The sequence below is a fragment of the Muntiacus reevesi genome, chromosome 11 (genome assembly GCF_963930625.1).
Source record: "Muntiacus reevesi chromosome 11, mMunRee1.1, whole genome shotgun sequence".
Classification (NCBI taxonomy): Eukaryota; Metazoa; Chordata; class Mammalia; order Artiodactyla; family Cervidae; genus Muntiacus; species Muntiacus reevesi.
In genome coordinates, this window is record NC_089259.1 from 7616829 (window position 1) to 7626705 (window position 9877).

The following is a 9877-nucleotide window of genomic DNA, read 5'->3' on the forward strand; positions in this document are numbered from 1 at the left end:
ACTTACATGCAGAGTATATCATGTGATGTGCTGGGCTGTGGGAAGCACAAGCTGGAATCAAGATTCCTTGGAGAAATAGCAATAACTGCCCTACCACACTTATGGCAGAAAGCAGACAACTAAAGAGCCTCTTGATGAAAGTGAAAGAGGAGAGTGAAAAGTTGGCTTAAAGCTCAACATTCAGAAAATTAAGATCATGGCATCCAGTCCCATCACTTCATGGCAAATAGATGGGGAAACAATGGAAACAGTGACAAACTTTATTTTTGGTGGGCTCCAAAATCACTGCAGATGGTGACTGCAGCCCTGAAATTAAAAGACACTTGCTCCTTGTAAGAAAAGTTATGACCAACCTAGACAGCGTATTAAAAAACAGAGACATCACATTGCCAAAAAAAGTCTGTCTAGTCAAAGCTATGGTTTTTCCAGTGCTCATGTATGGATGTGAGAATTGGACTATAAAGAAAGCTGAGTGCCAAAGAATTGATGCTTTTGAACTGTGGTGTTGGAGAAGACTCTCAAGAGTCCCTTGGACTGCAAGGAGATCCAACCAGTCCATCCTAAAGAAATCATACCTGAATATCCATTGGAAGGACTGATGTCGAATTTGAATCTCCAATACTTTGGCTACCTGATATGAAGAACTGACTCATTGGAAAAAACCCTGATGCTGGGAAAGATTGAAGGCGGGAGAAGAAGGGACGACAGAGGATGAGATGGTTAGATGGCATCACTGACTCAATGGACATGAGTTTGAGTAAGCTCCAGGAGTTGGTGATGGACAGGGAAGGCTGTGTGCTACAGTCCATGGGGTCACAAAGAGTAGGACACTACTGAACAACTGAACTGAACTGAATGCATTCTTAAGAAAACAAACTATGAAAGCAAATAAAAATATTAAATGTGTTAAAATAATATTCTGACATTGTGGCTCATACATATGTTTTAAGTGAGGGGAAAATTATATCGGGACACATGCTTTGGCAGGTTTCCCAGGTGGTGCTATTATTAAAACAAACAAACAAACAGAAAAACCCTGCCTGTCAAAGCAGGAGGTGTAAATGATGTGGTTTCAAACTTTGGGTTTGGAAGATCCCCTGCAGAAGGAAATGGCAACTCACTTTGGTATTCTTGCCTGAAAAATCCCAGGGACAGGGGAGCCTGTTGGACTACAGCCCATGAGGTCACAAGGATCACACACAAGTTAGCGATTAAACCACCAACCACCATATGATTTGACTGGAACTGACTGCTCTTTGACTCAGAACTGCTAAAGAATTTGAAATTTTTCACATTATGCCAAATATTCAATATGAAGTATACAGCATAATTGCATAATACATAAAACAGGAATTAAATGACTCACACACATAGCCAACAACTCTAAATGATCTTCATTTCTATCATTTGATGGTCATCAGGGGCCTAATTTGAACACAGAAATAACAGTGACTATTACATGCAGTGAAGATCTGATGAATTGAGACACACATGACATTTAACACATTTCTCTCTTTTTATTTTTTCCCCTCCTGCTACTCCTCCTCTCCCTCTCTCCAGTTTAAGTGTAAGTGAAGCTTATACTTAGAAAGCATAGATGCTTTAGATTTAGGAATCATGTTTATAAGATGAACAAATGTAAGTTAAAGGAAAACATCACGATTATTTCAATAGATTTTAAAATATATTTGACAAAATTCTTCATTCTTTCATTAAAAAATAAAGTAAATATGAAGGAGGGAAAAAAACTTGTTCAATGTAATACAACATAAAAATTTTCATAGCAGCTTTTAATTTCAGATGAACTAGATCAATGCTGGTGACATTCCTAGTGTTCACAGTATAATTTATACCATTACAAGTTCATAATTTCAAGGTTAGCTCTTTGATAAGGTAATGAGTCTCTAATAGGCAACTCTTTTCTTGAGATCACTATTTCCAGTTTCCACTATTCTTCCTGAGATCCTTTCTACTGAATGTTTCCTTCTCACTGGAAGCAGATGGCATTGCTTCTTTATAAAGGAAATGCCAGCTCCTATAAGACAAGTCTCTCCAGTTCTCTTTCAATCTACCTGGAATTCCATGATCACATTTTTTTTCCTCTTTTAGGTAGCCTCATATCTGCATTCTTTCCAGGAATCTTGCTCCATCCATAACCTTTCCTTTGTTCTGTTGTAAACCAGTTGCTCTTCGCTTTCTCTTCCTTCAAGTGTAAGTGTGCTGTCACTCACTCCCCTCCTCTTGACACTGAGCCACTATCACTACATCTTACTCTTTTCATTTGTATCAAACTGCCTAACAGAAAAGCTGATATTTAGTGATCATATTTTCCCACCATTTTAGAGCACCTAAAACTAATTTCTAGGCTTATATCTAAGAAAGCACAGTTAACAATCACTTGGTAATCCAAAATTATTTGATATTTTAAGAAACTGAACAATCTCTTTTTCTTGGCCCCTTGCATATAACTTTTTTGTTCTGTTTCACTTGCTTCTGTCTGCTGAAGTGCCCAGCATCTGAATGTCACTGTTCTGTTTCTGGGAGTGGGGTCAAAGTGTCAGCGCAGACAGCTTCCTAACCCTCCAGATGTTGAGCTGGTCCAGGTCCTCTGAGTAACAATGCTAAAAATATTTCAGAGCTACCTGGAAACCCTTCTCAAGCACAATAATACCAAGACTCACCATTCAGGAACCTACAATTAAAAGTCCTCCCTGCTGAAACTCATTCATTCTTACAGCTTGAATGACATTCATTACCTGTGACACCAGTAATCTCTCTCCTTCCAGACATCAGATATACTTATTGAGTTTCTTACTCTCCATCTCTCCACAAATTCCACTGGGCACCTCAAAATTAATCTGAACAATATTTTTTGTAGATTTTGAAAATCTATTTTTAAACCTTTTTTTCAGGAATACCTCTGAACAATATCATTTGAGTCTCTTCTATGTAAAAAAAGAAAAACACTTTATTTTTTATTTTTTATTTTGTTTTTTTTCCATTTATTTCTGTTAGTTGGAGGCTAATTACTTTACAATATTGTAGTGGTTTTTGTCATACATTGACATGAATCAGCCATGGATTTACATGTATTCTCCATCCTGATCCCCCCTCCCACCTCCCTCTCTGCCCAATCCCTCTGGGTCTTCCCAGTGCACCAGGCCTGAGCACTTGTCTCATGTATTTGCAGTCTTTAACTTAGTTCAGCCAATTGCCTTCTCATCTAACACTCTATCTTTGAAATGCATTCTGTTTTGCATTTGTTTTTCATTTGCTTTCTCTCTCAGTAATCTCTTCTCTCCTTGTAGCAACTATGCATGTCTTTTTATTCATTCAATATATGTAATTTCTTATTTTTGGCAAAATATTCATGATTTCTCTTTAATAGCTTATTTATACACTTTGACATTGCTGAGGTGAAAGTGGCCTTTTAATATAACCAGAGATCACCACCTTTTCTAAATACAATGTAAAATGACTGCTCAGTTTTAAAATACCATGCAATTAAAGATGTCTAATGGGTAGGCAATTCATGTAAAAATATTTAAAATGTCTAAGCTTCACTTAAGGATGGCTTCAATATAACTTGTATAATGAAATTATTGCCTTTTAAATATCTCTGCATGAAAGAAACAATCAATTTTAAATCGCTAAGTTTATAAACCATGATAGTTTGGTGTAGAAGTCTGCAACCTCCTCCCCAAGATTCCTTAAGCTAAAAGCATTTCCAATAAATTAATATTAAAACAAAAGTAGTCTTTAGCATGTCATACTTTTTTCTGTATTCTTTCCATTGGTACTATGAAATTGTTGTATTCAATATGAATAATAAATCTATCCTGTGTGTTCAAATGTTTACCATGCATTCAGTGTTGATTTTTCAATGCTGCTTTTAGCTGCACCATTATCAAAGCTTGACTAAATATAATTTCCTTTGACATTAAAACTACAGGTAAGGTGTTCCTAATATAATTGTAATGCTAATACTTACACCACAAGTATTGCTGTATTATAGTCAGTAATAAAAGCATGTTGAAGTGTTGTGAAAACTCCTCATGCCTGCATTATGTTATGATCTTTGATAACCTTTATTTTTAGATGAAAGTAGTTTACAGTACTGTGTCAGCTATAATGAGCACCAATAAACAAGCTGCTTTGCCAAGGGCGAATATAATTCCAAGTAATAAAATTGGATCTATGACACTGTATCTTCTATTCTTCATTTCAGATTCATTAACTATTACGGAGATCAATCTCTTTGACACAGTACATTTCTAACCACATTTATGCCAAAGTATGTACTCATTAGCGTGTTTGAACTCCATAACTAAAATGACAGGGTTTCCCCCTTGCTTTGTGATATTATACATAATTTGAAAAGCAAGCCTTGAGCATTCTGACAAGCATGATATTTAGGATATTTTTTATTTTTTATTTTCTCTCTGTATATATGCATACATTTGTGCACATCTTGTACATTTTATGAAGATGCTCTCTGTATGGTAAAAATAACATTGTTCATAAAATATTTTAAAATTTAGATAAAAGCAATACTTTTAATAAAATTAAATAATACACTAAAATAGTAGTGTAATTAAATAACATTAATATATTTTTATTTCCAAATGCCTAATTGTAAATTAAAGTATACAAAAATGTGTATGGTAATAGATAAATGACAGATATACGATGTGAAATGAATAAATTATACAAAAGTATGTAGATAGAGATAGACAATATATGCTATAAAATGAATTACTGGATTTATTACCTAAAAGTTTTGCAATTGACAACTTCCTGGGAAGTTTGTCCATTAAAATTTATAAGGTTTCCTGTAAGTACCCTTGCCCAGTTTTGATCTTTACAGCTTCAACATTATTGACACAACATGTCATAAAACATTCAATTTTAAAGAACCAAGGAAGAATAAAATATCCCCAAGAACATGTTGATATCAATGAAAAAATATTTATCAAGCAATTAAAGCTATCAAAACTTTCTTTTCCTCTCCCTATATATTCTATCAGGACTTCCCAGGTGACACAGCGGCTAAGAACATGCCTGCCAATGCAGGAGACATAGGTTTGATCCCTGGGTCAGGAACATCCCCTGAAGAAGGAAATGGCAACCCATTCCACTATTCTTGCCTGGAAAATTCCATGGACAGAGGAGCCTGGCGGGTTGCAGTCCATCAGGTTGCAAAGACTGAGAATGCACACACACATGTGTTCCATTAGAGCTTTAAATGTCTGCTCTTTATAAAAATGTTAACTATATAAATCAAAATTGCCCAAGTATCTTCCCAACCCTTCATTTTACTTGGGTATGGCTAATGCTTAACACTTCCTTAGAAAAAGAGGAACGAGGATTTCGAAGTTAGATGTGGCTTGAATAGTTGTGGGCAGTGGGAGGAAAATAAGATAAAAATGGCCAGTTGAGATGAGCCTTGTGTTGCAAAGCAAAACATGTATTGGCATTTTCATTCTATCAATAAAAACCCATGTTTGATTTGATATGGGATGTGACATGAAATGGGATTTGAGGGATGTGACCCCCTCAAAATCACATTGTGGGGAGGGTTAAAGGATGTTGGTAAGGGGATTATTAAGGCAGCTGTTGTGTGATTTTGCAGACTGATCTTAAAGTGAAGTGGAAGGTGGAGAAGAATGCCTAGGCTTATGTATTTTAAAGGGTGATATACCATCAAAGGACTTGTAGTTGAGAGTTATTTTATTGGAAAATAAGTTTACACCTAAATTTAGACCTAGATTTGTGACATATAGCTGCATTATTTTAAGAAGCTGAAAATGCTAAGACTTGAATAGTAACAATTGCATCTGATCAAGACAGTACAGTTTCCATTAGTCCCCAGATTTGATGAGTCCAATGCTGGGTCTAGAGTAAAGAAACAGAATACATGATTAGAAATTTCAGCAAGAAAAAGAAAGGGAAAACACTTTGGTGCACAAACATTGGTATGCCATGGATTTGTCTTGTATTTACAGAATATTCTTTTGGACTGAACCTCTTAGTAGGTTTTCACAATAACAAATCATAAACTATAAGAAATGTGTCATGTCAAATTGCTGTGGCAAGTTAAGGTAACTTTTCAGTAAATTCTCCTCTGAATTCTTCTATTTTAACTATTTTTCTATTTGCCTTTATATTATTTTTCCCTTTGTAAATGTGCACCAATTACACAGGCCTGTACACATGTTGAAGACAGGATCCATTTCTAACTCCTCTTTGTATTTTTCAAGCTGATGATGCTTTACTTACTGTCTTTCTTAGAATGATGTGGAACCATCACACAGTGGAATAGAAGTTTCCTGCCACCTTCCTCCCACTGATTCTGACAGTCACCCACTGATTAGAATGCATTTATGGCAGTCCCAGAATTCAACAGAGAAGTTAAAACCTGAACTTAAAGAGACAAAATTCTGAAATCTGACACATTGAAGAGGGTAAGAAAAATAGCTTCACTCTACTCCAGTCACATTTCCCCCAAGTTTTCATTGCTCAGTTCCAAGAGAGATCTCAGCCCACTATTTCTGCAAATGGAAGGAAGAGAAAGCACATGGGGAGTACCCAGCTTTACCAGCTCTAGGGGATGCTATTAAAGAGGCTTACTTCTTTCTCACCCCATTCAGAATACTGAGGTGTTCTACAGACTTGGAGTGGATGGCAAGAAGAAGGTGGGAAACACAGGAGCTAGGGCCCTCCTGTGTTATAAAAAGGACTCAGATCCTCCCAACTACTCTTTGGAATCTGTCAGAAAGGCTGGCAGCAAGCCACTGGAACTGCCTTGCCTATGGATTACCAGCCACTGGCAGTGAGAATCCCCAGCGCTCCCGGGGCCTTACACACAGTACTCTATCCCAGGGAAAGATATTCCACGGTCTTGGATTAGAAGAATTAAAATTGTTAAAATGTCCATATCACCTAAAGCAATCTGCAGATTGAATGTAATCTCTACCAAAATTCCAAGGGTTCTTTTTGTAGAAATAAAAAAGGATTCCTAAAATTTCTATAGAAACACATCAAAAAATCCCCAAATGCCGAAAAAAAAAAAAAAAGTGAAAAATAAGAACAATGGATAAAGCTGGAGGTATCACATTTCCTTAATTTCAAACAATATTATGACATCAGAGGAACTGAAACAGCCTGGCATTGAACATTACAGAAGACATATGTGGGTCCATGTGATCAATGAAACACAGTGTGTGACCAGCGAAATACAATAGAGAACTCAGATACAAGCCCAGTGCATATAGCTAACTAATCTTTGGCAAGAATACCAAAACGAAAAGTAGGGAAAAGGTAGTATCTTCAACAAAAAGTGTTAAGAAAACTGGATATCCACCATGCAAATGAATGAAACTGGGCTCCTAACTTATAATACTCTAAAAAATTAAGAAGAAATTAGAGGTAAATGTAAGACCTGTCACCATAAAACTCCTAGAAGAAAACATAGGGAAAGGGTTCCTCAACTTTGGTCTTTGGCAAAATTGTTTGAAAATGAAATCCAAAACACAGGCAACAAAAGTAAAAATAAATGAGACTAAGTATATAATCTAAGTATAAAGCTCTACAAAGGAAAGGAAAAACATCAATAAAGTTAAAAGGTATGGGAGAAAATATTTGCAAGCCATTTATGTGATAAAAAGTTAATATTCAAAACATCTAAGGAATCCATACAACTCAATAGCAAAATAATAATAACCCAACTAAAAATAGCACTTGTCCTGAATAGACATTTTACCAAAGATATACTAATGCCAGTGGGTACATGAAAAGATGCTTGAAGTCATTAATCATCAGGGAAATACCAATCAAGACCACAATGAGATATCACTTCACAGCTGTTAGGATGACTTTTATTAAAAAGACAATAAATAACAAATGTTCGTGAGGATAGTAACCAAAGGAAACCCTTGTACCCTGCTGTGAGAAGGTAAGTTGATTTAGTCACTATAGAAACCAGAATGGATGTTACCTAAAAAAAATAAATAAAATGAAACATAAACAGAATTACCATATGATTGAGAAATCCCACCTCTGACTATATATCTGAAGGAAATGAAGCCAATATCTTGAAGAGATATCTGCATTCTCATGTTCATTGCAGCATTATTTACAGTAGCCAAGATGTGGACACAACCTAGGTTCCATCTAAATGAAAAAGAAGTGGTGTATATGTACATGGGATATGTCCTTATGGTTGAACCTAAGTGAAATAATTCAGAGAAAGACAAATACTATGCGATCTTATATGTGGAATATTCAGGAAAAGATGTCAAACTCATAGAATCAGAAAATATAATGGTGGTTACCAGTGCTTAGTGGGTGTGGAAGATGGGAAGATGTTGGTCTAAGAATAAACCTTCAGATATTAGGTTATGGAAATCAAATATACAGACTAGGAGCTGTCATTAATAACACAGTGTTGCACACTTGTGTTGCTAAAAGAATAAAACTTAAGCATGTCACCACATACACAGATGGAAATGAATTATGTGAGATGATTAATTCATTAGTTAACATGATTGTGGTAATCAATTTTCAAAAAATATGCATATGGCAAACCATAATGTTATACTCTTTAACTATGCATTATCATATTAATCTACCACACCTCGGTAACAGTGAAAAAACTGTAAAAAAGATATGACTATATGAATTAAGGATGAATGTATTTCTTCCAGTTTTATTGAAATATAATTTGTGTTATCATGTACATCTATGGTTGTAAATGTTTAAGATACATGACATAATGTTTTGACATAGAAAAATCATGTGATTTACACATTTTAGAACATTCATCATACATGCAAAGTAAATGAATAAGAAAAAACACTATTTTTTTCTTCTGATGAGAACTCAGGATTTAGTCTCTTTCACAACTTTCATACAGAACATATAGCAGTATCAATTATATTAATCATGCAGTCATTCCATCCCTAGTATTTATTTATCTTGTAGCTGGAAGTTGATACCTTTTGACTGGCTTCATTCAATTTCCTCTCTGCCAATCCCCCACTTCTGGTAATCAAAAACCTGAACTCATTTTCTATAAGCTTGTTTGTGAATGTAATTGTACTATACTGTAAATGCCGTATTAGTTTCCGGTGCACTACATAGTGATTTGTTGCTTCTGTACGTCACAAAATTATCACTATGAGCCTAGTTATGATCTGTCATCATACAAAGATATTACATTACTATCGACTCTATTACCCAAGCAGTACATTTCATCACCATGACATTTATAACTGGAAATTTGTACATCTTCTTTTACCTTCCTATTTTACTCCCTTCTTTCTGGCAGATACCTGTTTGTTCTCTGTATCTATGCCTCTCTTTCTGTTTTGTAGTCTTTGTTCATTTGCTTTGCTTTCCAGATTCCACATAAAAGTGAAAAGAAGATGGAACTTGTCTTTCTCTATCTGACTTGTTTCACTTAGCTCTAGGTCTTCATGGTGTAATGGTAAGATTTCACTCCTTTTTATGGCTGAGTTACATTCCCTTGTACTAGCACTTCCTCTTTAATTATTCTAGCGAAAGGCACTAATGTTGCTTTCATGTCTTGGTTATTGTGAATAATGTTGCAGTGAACATAGGGTGCATATATCTTTTCAATTTAGTGTTTTTGTTGTTTTCAGTAAAGTAACCAGAAGTGGAATTGCTAAATAATACAATAGTTCTTTATTTATTTATTTTTTAATTCCATACTGTTTTCCATTGTGGCTGTTTACATTGTGGCTATTTACACCAGTTTACATTCCCACTAACCATACATGAAAATTCTTTTTTCTCCACATCCTTGCTAATGTCTGTTATTGGTTGACATTTTAGTAATAGTCATTTTTATATGTGT